Source organism: Loxodonta africana, unplaced genomic scaffold (genome assembly GCF_030014295.1).
Source record: "Loxodonta africana isolate mLoxAfr1 unplaced genomic scaffold, mLoxAfr1.hap2 scaffold_35, whole genome shotgun sequence".
In the NCBI taxonomy this organism is placed as follows: Eukaryota; Metazoa; Chordata; class Mammalia; order Proboscidea; family Elephantidae; genus Loxodonta; species Loxodonta africana.
In genome coordinates this window covers 1,076,284-1,093,178 of record NW_026975065.1, presented here as the reverse complement: position 1 = coordinate 1,093,178, position 16,895 = coordinate 1,076,284, and the positions used below count along the sequence as shown (strand labels likewise).

The 16,895-nt window shown below is 46.9% G+C and overlaps 1 long non-coding RNA gene across 1 annotated transcript in view; it reads right to left on the bottom strand.

Moving 5' to 3' along the window:
* Positions 1 to 1,231: 1,231 nt before the first annotated feature.
* Positions 1,232 to 16,895, bottom strand: part of LOC135229539 (uncharacterized) — a 448,157-nt gene continuing 432,493 nt past the window's right edge. Inside the window, exons 9-11 of the long non-coding RNA XR_010320220.1 lie at positions 10,158 to 10,332; positions 4,680 to 4,797; positions 1,232 to 2,083 (exon numbers count right to left, since the gene is read on the bottom strand). This is a non-coding gene — a long non-coding RNA (uncharacterized LOC135229539). The remainder of the gene's footprint in view (positions 2,084 to 4,679; positions 4,798 to 10,157; positions 10,333 to 16,895) is intronic.

Here is a 16,895-nt window from a genome sequence, read left to right as displayed (position 1 = left end):
GGAAGGCTGGTCGGAACTTCTGACGGGGACGGGTCACAAACACTGAGCCAATAGGAGAAGTCCAGCCTAACCGGCCAGTTCTGCAGAGCCCTCCGTTGTACCCATGGACACACAACAGGCCCTTGTGTCTTTGGCCACAAAATCGAGGGCACCAGGGAATAACTTGACAATAGCCAATCCCTGATGTGGACACGTTCGACACACTGGGACAGCAGGCAGGTACCTCTTTACCACTTACGCTAGGATGTCAGTAGGCAAGGTGCCGTTCCTCAGCATCTATGGCCCCTCTCTGGATGTTTTCATTCAGAGAAATCTCTTCCTTCTACCCCTGAGACACATCACAAGTATGAGGGGCCTGACAGAGAGCCTGGAGATGAAACGGGGGAGGCTTCTGGCTGGACCGCTTCCCCGTGGGTAGACAATAGCAGGTAGTCTCTCAGGAAGGTCTTAGCTTCTGTTGATTGACATGGGCAATACAGTAGGGGTGGTCCCTGGCCAGGTGGAGCTTGTGAGCAGATGCAACCTCTCCGGTGACGAATAATCCCGCTGCTGCTTTGTTTGGTGAAAACCTCCCCCCGCCAACTCGGATGGGCAGAGAACATTGACCCACACCTGCCAGGGGCCTTTCCTGGGACTAAAGATCCCAACCTGGTCTCAACATCATCACCCTCTCAGCACACACCTTTCCTGCACACATAATCCTGCCTTTCTCCGTCAGTGCCTTATCCTACTAGGAAACAAAGCATGCCGCTCAAAAAGGCCGATGCCGGGGAAATCGAGGAGACACTGCCATTTTCCAAATTTTTGCTGTCTACGTGTCCCCGCCTCCGGTGCAAGGCTGCGTATGTGGCCGGGCTCCGAAGGCAAGGCCGAAATCCTGGCAGCCTGGGCCCCGGCAGTCCAATGGTTTATGGACATGGAGACACGGATGACCTGTTTGCCACATACAGGAGAAATCCTTCGGCCCTTCACTGGCTCGCCATTCAGCTGCACGACGTCCACTCCTGGCCCTGGCCTTTGGCCGGTGCCCCATTCAACGTGTGCTCAGGAGCCATGTTTCTCCACCCATCACTATCATTCTGCCACCAGGGGATATGTGAGTGTGGGAGTCACCGTCTGTCACTGGCAGCAGCGTCACAACTCACTAGACTTCCCGGTACCTGCAGACCTAGGCGGCCTTCTGCCTCAGAAAAGGTCCCGAATCCTTTATCCCAGACGCTGACACCTGCGCACTGGCGGACATTCATTTTGATCAACACAGAGGTCTGAGTGAGGGTCAGCAGGCCGGGTAGGTGAAGTCAAGGCCAGGTGGGCGGGACTAAGGCTTCTTTGCCATCACCATGGAGACAGTCTCCCCACCGGCAGAGTGGGCGCATCTTATGATGGGCCTGGCGACAAGACTCAGCCAATGGCAGAGATCCAGCCCGCCAGGCAGATGACACAGGGCCCTCCATTGTGACCCAAGACACCTAGTGGCCACAGGATTTGAGCACACCCTGGGAAAGGCTACGCAGGCACAAGGGAGCCCCTGGTGCGGACTGCTTCAGGGCATTGGCACAGCAGGCCAGGGTCCAATTTTCCCACTTTCCTCAGGATATCAGTACGCAAGACATCCCCACTCAGCATCTCTTGCCTCTCTCTCTGTATGTGTTCCTTCTCGGAAATCTCTTCCTTCTCCCCCTGAGTCACTTCGCAGCTTGGAGTGCCTGACAGAGTGTCTAGAGACGAAAGAGCAAAGGGGGAAGGCCTCTGGCTGTACTGGTTGCCCATGGGCACAGAAGATCTGGTAGTCTATCTGGAAGGACTAGGGAGTAGTGATTGATTGGGGAGCTACATCACGGGTGAACCTTGGCTGGGTGAATCTTGTTGACATGTGGCAGCCTCTCCGGAGACTACTAATTCCGCTGATAACATTGGATTCAAATACCCGGCTGAGTGCCATGGGCAGAAAACATTGACACATACCTGCCAGAGGCCTATCCTGGGTCTGAAGAGTCCACCCTGGTCTCCAGCGACTCATCATCTCAGCACACACTTTGCCAGCACACATGGAATCCGCCTCTCTCCACGAATCCTTCTCCTGCTAGCAAACACCGGATGGCACTCAGCCAAAGGAGAACACAGGCAAAGTCAAAAAAGCCCGCATTTTCAAAATTTTGCTTCTGCTGGGCCACAGCCGCCGGTGGCACACTGCATGTGCGTCACTTCTCCAAAGACAAGGCCGAAATCCGGACATCCAGGGCCCCAACAGTCCAGAGTCTTCGTATGGCGGCATACTCTGCGGACGGTGCCACCTATTTGCCAAGTACAGGAGGGAGGTCTGTGCCCTAGACTGGCTCCGCTAGGGCTCCACGACCTCAGCTATTTTCCGACACCTTTGACCCGTGCCCTCTTGAGTGTGTGATCTCTAGTTACACTCCTCCTCTGACCACTCTCAATCCGCCACCTGCGGATACCTGAGCGTGGAAATCAACACCTATCACTAGCTGCAGGGTCACAGGTCACTAGGTGTCTAGGCTCAGGCTGACCTTGGCTGTCTTCTGCCCAGGCAAGGAGCCTAATCCTTCAAAGGAAATGAGGACACGTTCTCACTGGCCGACATCCTTTCTTTCATCCACACAGCGGTCTAGATGAGGGTAAAGAGGCCAGGTAGGCCAGGTGAAGGCTGAGTGCGGGGCCTAAGGCTTCTTTCCCAATCACCATGGAGACAGCCACCGGAAGGCTGGTCGGTACTTCTGACGGGGACGGGTCACAAACACTGAGCCAATAGAAGTCCAGCCTAACCGGCCAGTTCTGCAGAGCCCTCCATTGTACCCATGGACACACAACAGGCCCTTGTGTCTTTGGCCACAAAATCGAGGGCACCAGGGAATAACTTGACAATAGCCAATCCCTGATGTGGACACGTTCGACACACTGGGACAGCAGGCAGGTACCTCTTTACCACTTACGCTAGGATGTCAGTAGGCAAGGTGCCGTTCCTCAGCATCTATGGCCCCTCTCTGGATGTTTTCATTCAGAGAAATCTCTTCCTTCTACCACTGAGACACATCACAATTATGAGGGGCCTGACAGAGAGCCTGGAGATGAAACGGGGGAGGCTTCTGGCTGGACCGCTTCCCCGTGGGTAGACAATAGCAGGTAGTCTCTCAGGAAGGTCTTAGCTTCTGTTGATTGACATGGGCAATACAGTAGGGGTGGTCCCTGGCCAGGTGGAGCTTGTGGGCAGATGCAACCTCTCCGGCGACGAATAATCCCGCTGCTGCTTTGTTTGGTGAAAACCTCCCCCCGCCAACTCGGATGGGCAGAGAACATTGACCCACACCTGCCAGGGGCCTTTCCTGGGACTAAAGATCCCAACCTGGTCTCAGCGTCATCACCCTCTCAGCACACACCTTTCCTGCACACATAATCCTGCCTTTCTCTGTCAGTGCCTTATCCTACTAGGAAACAAAGCATGCCGCTCAAAAAGGCCGATGCCGGGGAAATCGAGGAGACACTGCCATTTTCCAAATTTTTGCTGTCTACGTGTCCCCGCCTCCGGTGCGAGGCTGCGTATGTGGCCGGGCTCCGAAGGCAAGGCCGCAATCCTGGCAGCCTGGGCCCCGGCAGTCCGATGGTTTATGGACGTGGGGACACGGATGACCTGTTTGCCACATACAGGAGAAATCCTTGGGCCCTTCACTGGCTCGCCATTCAGCTCCACGAAGTCTACTCCTGGCCCTGGCCTTTGGCCGGTGTCCCATTCAACGTGTGCTCAGGAGCCATGTTTCTCCACCCATCACTATCATTCTGCCACCAGGGGATATGTGAGTGTGGGAGTCACCGTCTGTCACTGGCAGCAGCGTCACAACTCACTAGACTTCCCGGTACCTGCAGACCTAGGCGGCCTTCTGCCTCAGAAAAGGTCCCGAATCCTTTATCCCAGACGCTGACACCTGCGCACTGGCGGACATTCATTTTGATCAACACAGAGGTCTGAGTGAGGGTCAGCAGGCCGGGTAGGTGAAGTCTAGGCCAGGTGGGCGGGACTAAGGCTTCTTTGCCATCACCATGGAGACAGACTCCCCACCGGCAGAGTGGGCGCAGCTTATGATGGGCCTGGCGACAAGACTCAGCCAATGGCAGAGATCCAGCCCGCCAGGCAGATGACACAGGGCCCTCCATTGTGACCCAGGACACCTAGTGGCCACAGGATTTGAACACACCCTGGGAAAGGCTACGCAGGCACAAGGGAGCCCTGGTGCGGACTGCTTCAGGGCATTGGCACAGCAGGCCAGGGTCCAATTTTCCCACTTTCCTCAGGATATCAGTACACAAGACATCCCCACTCAGCATCTCTTGCCTCTCTCTCTGTATGTGTTCCTTCTCGGAAACCTCTTTCTTCTCCCCCCCCCAGTCACTTCCCAGCTTGGAGTGCCTGACAGAGTGCCTAGAGACGAAAGAGCAAAGGGGGAAGGCCTCTGGCTGTACTGGTTGCCCAAGGGCAGAGAAGATCTGGTAGTCTATCTGGAAGGACTAGGGAGTAGTGATTGATTGGGGAGCTACATCACGGGTGAACCCTGGCTGGGTGAATCTTGTTGACATGTGGCAGCCTCTCCGGAGACTACTAATTCCGCTGATAACATTGGATTCAAATACCCGGCTGAGTGCCATGGGCAGAAAACACTGACACATACCTGCCAGAGGCCTATCCTGGGTCTGAAGAGTCCACCCTGGTCTCCAGCGACTCATCATCTCAGCACACACTTTGCCAGCACACATGGAATCCGCCTCTCTCCACGAATCCGTCTCCTGCTAGGAAACACCGGATGGCACTCAGCCAAAGGAGAACACAGGCAAAGTCAAAAAAGCCCGCATTTTCAAGATTTTGCTTCTGCTGGGCCACAGCCGCCGGTGGCACACTGCATGTGCGTCACTTCTCCAAAGACAAGGCCGAAATCTGGACATCCAGGGCCCCAGCAGTCCAGAGTCTTCGGATGGCGGCATACTCTGCGGATGGTGCCACCTATTTGCCAAGTACAGGAGGGAGGTCTGTGCCCTAGACTGGCTCCGCTAGGGCTCCACGACCTCAGCTATTTTCCGACACCTTTGACCCGTGCCCTCTTGAGTGTGTGATCTCTAGTTACACTCCTCCTCTGACCACTCTCAATCCGCCACCTGCGGATACCTGAGCGTGGAAATCAACACCTATCACTAGCTGCAGGGTCACAGGTCACTAGGTGTCTAGGCTCAGGCTGACCTTGGCTGTCTTCTGCCCAGGCAAGGAGCCTAACCCTTCAAAGGAAATGAGGACACGTGCTCACTGGCCGACATCCTTTCTTTCATCCACACAGCGGTCTAGATGAGGGGAAAGAGGCCACGTAGGCCAGGTGAAGGCTGAGCGCGGGGCCTAAGGCTTCTTTCCCAATCACCACGGAGACAGCCACCGGAAGGCTGGTCGGTACTTCTGACGGGGACGGGTCACAAACACTGAGCCAATAGAAGTCCAGCCTAACCGGCCAGTTCTGCAGAGCCCTCCATTGTACCCATGGACACACAACAGGCCCTTGTGTCTTTGGCCACAAAATCGAGGGCACCAGGGAATAACTTGACAATAGCCAATCCCTGATGTGGACACGTTCGACACACTGGGACAGCAGGCAGGTACCTCTTTACCACTTACGCTAGGATGTCAGTAGGCAAGGTGCCGTTCCTCAGCATCTATGGCCCCTCTCTGGATGTTTTCATTCAGAGAAATCTCTTCCTTCTACCACTGAGACACATCACAAGTATGAGGGGCCTGACAGAGAGCCTGGAGATGAAACGGGGGAGGCTTCTGGCTGGACCGCTTCCCCGTGGGTAGACAATAGCAGGTAGTCTCTCTGGAAGGTCTTAGCTTCTGTTGATTGACATGGGCAATAGGTAGGGGTGGTCCCTGGCCAGGTGGAGCTTGTGGGCAGATGCAACCTCTCCGGCGACGAATAATCCCGCTGCTGCTTTGTTTGGTGAAAACCTCCCCCCGCCAACTCGGATGGGCAGAGAACATTGACCCACACCTGCCAGGGGCCTTTCCTGGGACTAAAGATCCCAACCTGGTCTCAACGTCATCACCCTCTCAGCACACACCTTTCCTGCACACATAATCCTGCCTTTCTCTGTCAGTGCCTTATCCTACTAGGGAACAAAGCATGCCGCTCAAAAAGGCCGATGCCGGGGAAATCGAGGAGACACTGCCATTTTCCAAATTTTTGCTGTCTACGTGTCCCCGCCTCCGGTGCGAGGCTGCGTATGTGGCCGGGCTCCGAAGGCAAGGCCGCAATCCTGGCAGCCTGGGCCCCGGCAGTCCGATGGTTTATGGACGTGGGGACACGGATGACCTGTTTGCCACATACAGGAGAAATCCTTCGGCCCTTCACTGGCTCGCCATTCAGCTCCACGACGTCCACTCCTAGCCGTGGCCTTTGGCCGGTGCCCCATTCAACGTGTGCTCAGGAGCCATGTTTCTCCACCCATCACTATCATTCTGCCACCAGGGGATATGTGAGTGTGGGAGTCACCGTCTGTCACCGGCTGACCTTGGCTGTCTTCTGCCCAGGCAAGGAGCCTAACCCTTCAAAGGAAATGAGGACACGTACTCACTGGTCGACATCCTTTAACCAACACTGAGTCCCTGGTCAGCATCCTGGTGTCCTGGCAAGAAGAGCCAGGCATCTCCAGGAGCATCTGGAGGAGGAGACAAGGGCTGAAGAGACTGCCACACCTACTGGTGCTGCTACACATGTGGGAGACCTGGCTGCAGAGGGTGCAGGCATGGCCTGAAGGTCAAAGGAGAAGCATCTGAAGACGTGCTAGGCCTCTTAGACTGAGAGAAGCGGGATGTCTGGACTGAAAATATGCACCCTTCAGGGAAGAACTTCATTCAGGCTTCTTAAACCCACTTCACCTGGAAGATCCATCCTTTTAGCCTTGTGCCCCTTCCACGCCCCCTCTATTACGTGGAGAGATCCAGCCCTAGAGCACCATGGTGGAAGTAGGCCCAGGATAGCTGTCCGAAGACATGAGATCCACTCAAAAGCTCCCCCTGCCAAGGAGAGAAGAGGACAAGACTCATCTGCAGATGAGGTCTCAGGGCCCTGAGAATGAGCATAATGTTGGTAAGGAAAGAGAAAAGGGATTTCAGTGGGACATGGAAGTCTGAGAAAGAGCCTCTGCAAAGATAGCTCTAAGGGAGGTGTGATTGTGAAGGTGGGCTGGTCACTGAGTTCTTTGTAGTACAAGGTACCAGACAGAAGCCAGACTCTGGGGGGAATCTGCCTGCCGGTGAGCAGTGGGCATAAAACCCTAAACCAATGAGAATCGAATCCCTTCCCAGCAGCTTCTGCACAGATCAGTGATGTTTGCTTGGTCTTTGTCTTTTCTGTGGTCTAACCTGATCTGTCCTGAGATCAGAGAGTTGGAATAGAAAAGCCTGACTGAGATGAAACGAGCAAAGAGAAGACAAGGCCTCCTAAATCTGGTGAAGACAGAACACAGATAACCAAAGGTGAGGATGGGAAGAAACAGATTGAGTTCCAAGTCCCATCCACAGTATCCCAGGGCCTGGGAATCCCTGGAAGTGCCAGAGGTGTGTACTCCCTGGGAGATGCGACCCCAAGTGTCAGAGGTAGCCCTATGGAGCAAGGAAGGGAGGGCAGGGCCTCTAGGATGGGCACTTCCATACAGGCTGCCCATGTGAATTTCTCAGAGTGACCGTGACAGATCCTGAGAGGGACAGTTTGAGGCAAAGGAAAGTAAGTTTTCTGAAGAGGGGTGAATTCCACAGTCTCCTGATAATGAAACAGAAATCCCGTCCTGCTCAGAGGTACTGAGTAGGAGGGATTGTGAATTCCCATCCTGCACAGAGGTTGGCTGGGAAGTTCAACTGTCTAAAGACAATGTGGCCAAAGTCTTCTTTATCTTTCAAAGATGTATCTTTAACTTCCTGCAAATTCAATCCTGAAAAAAAGCCTAGAATATACAAGTGTGGGTTTTTCAGGAGAGCAACAAGGGGAGAAGGTGATAGTGGCATATCAGAGAAGGAGAACAATAGTCTAATGGTCCCCGTGTTACTTAATGAATCACACATGGTGTCCAGCATTCTTCCTTATCTGTAGACATGTAAATGCAGTAGATGTTTGAGCAATAACTGAATTAATCCTCACAGAATTCTTTTTGGCCATTTCCAGGCATAGAGACCAGAAGAAGTCATTAGTTACAAGAGCAAGCAATAATTCGCTGGTCTGAATTTTGTTCAGTTTCTGTGTTTGCCCTTCACAGATGGATAAAAGTCTCTGAATCTGGCATTGAAGACAGTGTTTTCTCTATTGTTATGGATTGAATAGTGTCCCCCAAAATGTGTGTCAACCTGGCCAGACCCTGATTCCCAGTATTGTGTGGTTGTCCTGCATTTTGTGATCTGATGTGATTACTTATGTGTTGTAAATTCTAACCTCTGTGATGTTAATGAGGCAGGATTAGAGGCAGTTAGGTTAATGAGGGAGGACACAATCTACAGGATTAGGGTGAGTCTTGAGTCAGTCTCTTTTGACATAAAAAGAGAAAAGTGAGCAGAAATGAGAGGGACCTCATACCACCAAGGAAGAAGTGCCTGGAGTGGAGCAGGTCTTTTTGACCCAGTGTCCACAGGCTGAGAACTTCCTAGGCCAGGGGAAGATAGATGACAAGGACTTTCCCCCAGAGCCACAAAGAGAGAAAGCTTTCTCCTAGAGCTGGTGCCCTGACTTCAAACTTGTTGCTTCTTAAACTGTGAGAGAATAAGCTTCTGTTTGTTAAAGCCATCCACTTGTGGTATCTCTGCTATAGCCACACTAGATAACTAAAAAACACATATATAAAACAGTCAAAACAGAAAAAAAGTTTCAAATACACACACATACACGTATGATGTTATTAACTTTAAAAGGTTTTACATTCTTATAACATATTTAACAATAGAGACTTGTATATAGAAGTTATAATAAGAGCCACCCCCTCATAAGTATATTGTACCTGCTCCCCAAAGTGTCCAGTGTCCAAAGATACATATGTACCCTTTTACACACTGCTTTTTGCCGGGACACACGTAAGTACATTCATTTGTTTGTTTTTATGGAAATTAGGTCACACTCTACCCATGTTTTTCTCTGAATCACTCTTCACTTGACAATTTTTCATGGTTCCTCTAAATCAGCAGACATGGAAGAAGCACTCTTTTTGGTTCTTCTCATTTTTAACTCCCACCACTCTTCTGTCAGTTTGTTGTAGTGTGGTGGCTTGCATGTTGCTGTGATGTTAGAAGCTATGCCACCGGTATTTCAAATACCACCAGGTTCACACATGGTAGACAGCTTTGAGTGGAGCTCTGGATTTAGACAGACTAGGAAAAAGGACCTAGTGATCTATTTCTAAAAAAAACTGGCCAGTGAAATCTTCCAAATAGTACTGGAACACTGTCTGATTGAATGACAGAGGATAACCCCTTAGGTTGGAAGGCACTCAAAATACGAGTGGGGAAGAGCTACCTCCTCAAAGTAGATCCCACTTTAATGACATTTCCTGATGGGGCATAACTCATAATGAGAAGAAACTGATGCAAATATCCTTTAATAATCAGAATGTGGAATGAAGGAAGTATGAATCTAGGGAAATTGGAAGTCATCAAAAATCAAATGGAATGCATAAAGGTCAGTAATCCAAGGCATTAGTTAGCTGAAATAGCTTGGTTTTGGACATTTTAAACTAGACAATGATATGTCCTACTATGCCAGGATTGAGATACTGAAGAGAATGGCATCATATTCATCGATAAAAAGAACATTTCAAGATCTTTTCTGAAGTACAACATTACGAGCAATAGGATAATATCCACAGGCCTACCAGGAAGACCAGTTAATAAGACTATTATTCAAATTTACACACAAATCATGAATGTGAAAGATGAACAAGTTGAAGGTTTTTACCAAGTTATGCAGTTTGAAACTGATCAAATGTGATGCATTGATCAATCATTTAGAATGCGAAGTTGAAAACAAAGCAGACAAATCAGCAGTTGGAAAATAAGGTATTGATGATAGAAATGACAATGAAGCTTACATGATAGAATTTGGCAAGACCAATGACTTATTCATTGCACATACCTTTCATCAGGAACATAAACGGTGACTATACTCATGAACCATTCCAGGCAGAATAGACAGGAATCAAATTTGTGGAAGGTGATGATGGAGAAGGTCAATACCATGAGTCAGAATCAGGCCAGGGGCTGACTGCAGAACAGATGATCAGTTGCTCATATTCACGTTCAAGTTGAAGCTGAAGAAAATTAAAACAGGTCCATGAGTCAAAGTAAGCCCTTGAGTATATCAAACCTGAATTTAGAGAGCATCTCAAGAATAGATTTGATGCACTGCACACTAATGATCGAAGACCAGAGTAGTTGTGGGATGATAGCAAGGACATCATATATGAAAAAAAACAAAAAGTCATTAGAAAGACAGGAAAGAAAGCAAACACCAAAGAGGATGTCACAAGAGACTCTGAATCTTGCTCTTGAATGTACAGTAGCTAAAGAGAATGGAAGGAAAAATAAAGTAAAAGAGCTCAATAGAATACCTGAAAGGGAAGCTGGAGAAGACAAAGTATGATAATATAATGTGAACAGATCTGGAGTTAGAAAACCAAAAGGGAAGAAAACACCTGGCATTTCTCAAGCTGAAAGAACTGAAGGAAATATTCAAGCCTCTAGGTGCAATACTGAAGGATTCTATGGGCAAAATATCGAACAACACAGGAAACATCAAAAGAAGATGGAAGGAATACACAGACTCAATACACCAAAAAGAACTGGTCAACGTTCAACCATATCAGAAGGTAGCATAGGATCAAGAGCTGATGGTACTGAAGGAAGAACTCCAAGCTGCACTGAAGAAAAAAGGCACTGGCAAAAAACACGGCTCCAGGAATTGATGGCGTACCAAATGAGATGTTTCAACACACGGATGCAGTGCTGAAGGCGCTCACTTGTCTATTCCAATATATTTGGAAGACAGCTACCTGACCAAATGACTGAAAGAGATCTATATGTGTGCCCATTCAAAGAGAGGTGGTCCAACACAATGCGGAAATTATCAAGCAATGTCATTAACATCAGACGCAAGAAAAATTTTGCTGAATATAATTTAAAAACAGTTGCAGCAGTGCACAGACAGGGAACTACCAAAAATTCAAGCTGGATTCAGAGGAAGACATGGAACATGGGATATCATTTCTGATGTCTGATGGATCTTGGCTGAAAGTAGAGAATATCAGTAAGATGTTTACCTATTTTTGTTTACTATACAAGCACACTCAACTGTGTGGCTCATGACAAATTATGGATAGCTTAGCAAAGAATGGGAATTCCAGAACACTTAACTGTATTCATGCGGAATATGTACATAGACCAAGAGGCAGTCATTTGAGTAGGGCAAGGGGATACTGTGTGGTTTAAAATCAGAAAGTTATGTGTCATGGTGGTATCCTTTCACCATACTTACTCAATCTGTATGCTGAGCAAATAATCTGAGAAGCTGGTCTGTAAGAAGAACATGGCATTAGTTTTGGAGAAAGATTCACTAACAACCTATGATATGCAGCTGATACGACCTTGCTTGCTGAAAGTAAAGAGGACTTGAAGCAGTTACTGATGAAGAGCAACCACTACACCCTTCAGTATGGATTACACCTCAACATAAAGAAAACAAAAATACTCACAACTGGACCAGTAAGCAACACCATGATAAATAGAGAAAACACTGAAGTCATCAAGCATTTCATTTAACTTGAATCCATAATCAATGCCCACAGAAGCAGCAGTCAAGAATTCAAACAATGTATTTCACTGGGCAAATCTATTGCAAAAGACCTCCTTAAAGTGTTGAGAAAGAAAGATGTCACTTTGAGGACTAAGGTGTGCCTGAGCAAAGCCATGATATTTTCTATCACCTCACATGCTTGAGCAAGTTAGACAATGAATACGGAAAACCAAAGAACTGATTCATTTAAAATATGGTGTTGGCAAAGAATACTGAATATACCATGGACTGCCAGAAGAATAAACAAATCCATCTGGGAAGAAGTACACCAAGAATGCACCTTAGAAGCAAGGATGGCGAGACTTCGTCTCACGTGCCTTGGACATATTTTCAGGAGGGACCTGTCCCAGGAGAGGCTCATCATGCTTGGAGAAGCTGAGGGTCAGAAAAAAAGAGGAAGGTGCTCAACAACATGAACTGACACAATGGCTGCAAGAATGGGCTCAAACATAGCAATGATTGTGAGGATGGTTCAGGATCAGGCAGTGTTTCATTCTGTTTTACACAGGATCGATGGCATCTAACAGCCACAACTAACATATGTATGCGTATATATATGTATGTGTGCGTGTGTGTGTGTATGTATATATATATATACCCATTGCCGTCAAGTCAGTTCCAACTCATAGTGACCTTACAGGACAGAGTAGAACTGCCCCACAGAGTTCCCAAGGAGCGCCTGGTGGATTCGAACTGCTAACCTTTTGGTTAGCAGCTATAGCTATTAACCATTATGCGACTAGGGTTTCCATACACACACACACACACACACATATATATACACACACACTCATATATATGTGTGTGTGTGTGTGTATATATATATATGTTCTCTTCACTAGTTTTGCACCTCTAGAGATCCCAGGCTAAGACATTTGGTACCTACACTGGTTCTAGAGGAACCAAATCTTAAGGATGAGTTTTCTGAATTGATTCTCAAGTCTGGCTAATCTTAAAGGCACTGATGACTGTCTCCAGGAGTAAACAGGCTATTGCTAATCCATGGTGGAGGTGACAATAGAAATACGCAAAATACTACTACCACTGGATCAAATATTTGTGAGAGACAAGGCTCTGCCTGATTATATATTTGATACTTTTCTATAATTTTGTCAGCATAAGAATAATAAGGAAGCTGCTTGGTTGGTCCTGCTTTTGCTAGCCACACTGGTGAATGAAAGAAATGGACTCAAAGCTCAAGCACCACATACAAGATCTGAAAGCTGCCACCTGTGCCCAGAAAGAAAACCATATTTCTTATAGTAACAAGGCTAATGCTGCCAAAAATAAACTCAGATTCTTATCATAAGAGTGACTGAATTAAAGCGCCGGTTGAATATCCGACCTCAAATGGTGTCTGAAGTTAGAGTGAGGGCATTGATTGGGAAGAAATGGGATCCTGAAACTTGGGATGAGGACATATGGGCAGACAGTCAGAAAGCGGGGGACAATGAACCTCCAATTTCTGTTGAATCGCTCTTCCTAACAGAACCAGATCTTTTACTACCATCTGAAGAGATTCTCTAACTTTGCCTGCTAAGGCACCCTTCCCAGTAAAACAATTATCCCTTCCACCTCCATCTGATGAGATTACCCCAGCTGTGCCTGAAGTGTCTTGTTTGAGTTGTCTCCTGGGGTGGTGTCTGGGGCATTGCCTGGGGCATCACCTTAGGCAGATGCCTTATAAGACACGGCTGAACATCCCACTGCCACCACCCATTTTTGCTTCTAGACCTATACCTAGGCTTCAGTCCCAACAAGCCCCCAAAGGTGAACTATAAAGTGTGACCCAGGAGAAGGTATGCTAAACTCCTAAAGAACTGCTTGATTTTTCTAATATATACATACAGAAACCTGGTGAATATGTGTGGGAATGGCTATTCCAGGTGTGGGATAATGGTGCAAGCAACATAAAGGTGGATTAGTCTGAGTTTATTGATATAGGCCCAGGAAGCATAGATTCTTCATTCAGTGTTTCAGCTTGAGAGGTTAGAAAAGGATCTCATAGTTTATTTGGTTGGTTTACTGAAGCATGGATTAAGTGGTGGCCTACAATAAATCAAGTGGAAATGGCAGATCTGCCATTGTATACTGTAGGAGAAGGTAACCAAAGGCTGAGGGAAATTGGAATGTTAGAATGGATTTATTAGGCTGGACCCACAGACCCACACACGGAGTGCCCAGGGGGCTCTCTTTTTACCATAGCGGTGAGGTACAAATTTGGGAAGCAAGCCCCAGCATTACTGAAGACTTCTGTGGTTGCTATTTTATGTAAGTAAGAGTCCACAGTGAGAACTGCCCTAACTGAATTAAGACACCTAACTACAATGCAGTTGACTGGAGCCCATGGTGGTAGCAGCCAAGTGGTGGCACTCAATCAACAAAGACAAGATGGGTGTGGTTACCATAACAGACAGTAGAGTCAAAGCAGTAATCAGAATAGTCTGCTCGCATGGATTTATGGCATTGGCTACTTAGTCATAGTGTCCCTGGGAGTGAAAGAACTGGGAAATGTACATCTCCTGGTACCTAGTGTCTTAGACATCTAACGCTCCTGTAACAGAAATACCACAAACGGATGACTTTAACAAAGAAAATTATTCCCTCACAGTCCAGGAGGCTCTGTAAGTCCAAATTCAGGGTGCCAATTCCAGGGGAAGGCTTTTTTTCTCCGTCACTCCTAGGGGAAGGTCTTTGTCACCAATCTTCCCCTGGACAAGAAGGTTCTCAGCACAGGGATCCTAGGTCCAAAGGATGCACTGCTCCTGACACTTCTTTCTTGGTGGTACTGAGGTCCCCCTGTCTCTCTGCTCTTTTCTCTTTTATATCTCAAAAGAGATGGACTTAAAACACAACTTAATCTTGTAGATTGAGCCCTGCCTCCTTAACATAACTGCTTCAAATCCTCGATCATTAACATCATAGAGGTAGGATTTACAATACATTGGAAAATCACATCAGCTGACAAAATGGTGGATAATCGCACAATACTGGGAAGCATAGCCTAGTCAAGCTGATATATACATTTTGGGAAGACAGAATTTAATCCGTAACACCTAGTATGCAGCTATCGACCTGTTAATGCCTTTTTCTCCATACCTGTTTCGAAGTATCACCAGAAACAGTGTGCCTTCTCTCTGACCTAAGTATATAAGGACCAAATAATATAGAGGAATCTCTGTTACATTTTCTCCATCTTACCGTTATTTGGCCTCATAGGCAGACCCAGTCACTTAATTGCACAGCAGAATGAAGAGATTAAAGCCCCTACATTCTTGCCAGTGGACCAGGAAGGTAGCTGCTCAGACATCAGAGAGCCTCAGAGAGACAGAGAAGAGGCGGCTCAAGAGAGGGATACCATAAAGTTGTTTTTCATACCCCCCCCCATAGTTGCATATGCTTTGCTCTGACCCTAAGAAGTAGATCAATCCTTTGAGAACTGCATTATGGGTTAGAACACCAACAAGGTCCCAGACTGGGTGACACTCCCATAGATTACATCCAAATATCACCGCAAAGTCTTCAAAATCTGAACCGACATCTGAGCCACAGCATACAGAAGGTGGGAAAGAACCTGCAACCTGAACATAACTGGGTCAAGTGATTCCTAAAACAAACAACATCAACATTTTCTGTAAGTCTTGGAATCATAGACAAAAACTTTAAAAAGCTACTTTAACCATGCTCAAAGAAGTAACAGGCACACCTTAGAAAAACAGAAAAATACATAGAAACCATTCACAAATGAAAATTTTAGACAGGAAAAATAGAAAAATAGAGATAAATAATTCACTTGATCAGCTCTACAGCGGAATGCTGTTGACAGACAAAAGGATCAATGAGATGAAAACAGTTCAACTGAAAATATCCAATCTGAAAAAAAAATGAACAGAGCCTCAAAATAATCCAAAAATATCTAACATTTATTTATTGGAATTCCATAAGGTGTAGAGAAAATATGTGGTGTAGAAAAAAGTATCTGAAGAAATACTGGCTCAACACTTTCCCAATTTGTTGAAAGACATAAACTTACAGATTCAAGAAGCTATGCAAACTCCAACAAGTTAAACTCACATAATTTTACGCCCAAATGCCTCACGGTCAATTGTGGAATAACAAGGACCAAGAAAGTATCTTCAAAGAAGCTAGAGAGAAAACAACTCATTTCACACAGGAAAAACAATTGGAATGACTCCGTATTCATCATCAGAAGCCATGGAGGCCAAAAGGCTGTGAAAACAACATTTTTTCAACACCGAAAGAAAAGAAACATTAACCCAGTATTCTATAGGCTGTTATTTCCTTCATGAGTAAAGGAAAAATATTGACATTCTCAGGTGAAGGACGCTTAAGAGAATTCATCGCCACCAGACTTGTTCTAAATGAAACACTAAAGGAAGTTCTTCAGGTGGTAGACTTGGAATTTCAGGAATTATGGAAAGCAACAAAGTCGAAAGTACCTTCTGAAGTTCACCCTTCAGCCAAAGATTAGACAGGTCTATAAAACAAACAATAACACACGTGAAGAAAGTGTTTCTTAGTTCAATCGTGTGTATGAGACCAAAAGTGCAAAACCTGCCCAAAAGCACAGAAAAGAGGGCAGGATGGAACAGGAATCATGGCGGATGGAAACGGGGAACTAGAGCATAGAAGAGAATACTGACACATCATGAATATTGCCACCAATGTCACAAACCAATTGTGTATAAATGGCTGAACAAGAAAGTAATTTGCTCTGTAAAGTTTCAAATAAAACACAATAGAAAATTTTTAAAAAGTGGTAGGTATCTGGGTAAACATATTATGCCAACCCTGCTGTCACTGCACAACATGGCGCAGGACTCCCCTCTTTGGAAAGACTTTCTAGCCTATTGGAAACACTTTGGAATATACTCTTGGTGGCAAATTAGTATTAGAGAATGGGATTAATTTGGAAAATATGAGATGTCTGTACTCATGTCTGGTGAATAAACTGGATAATAACATTTTCAGAGCGAAATGAGATGTTCTAACAGAAAAATA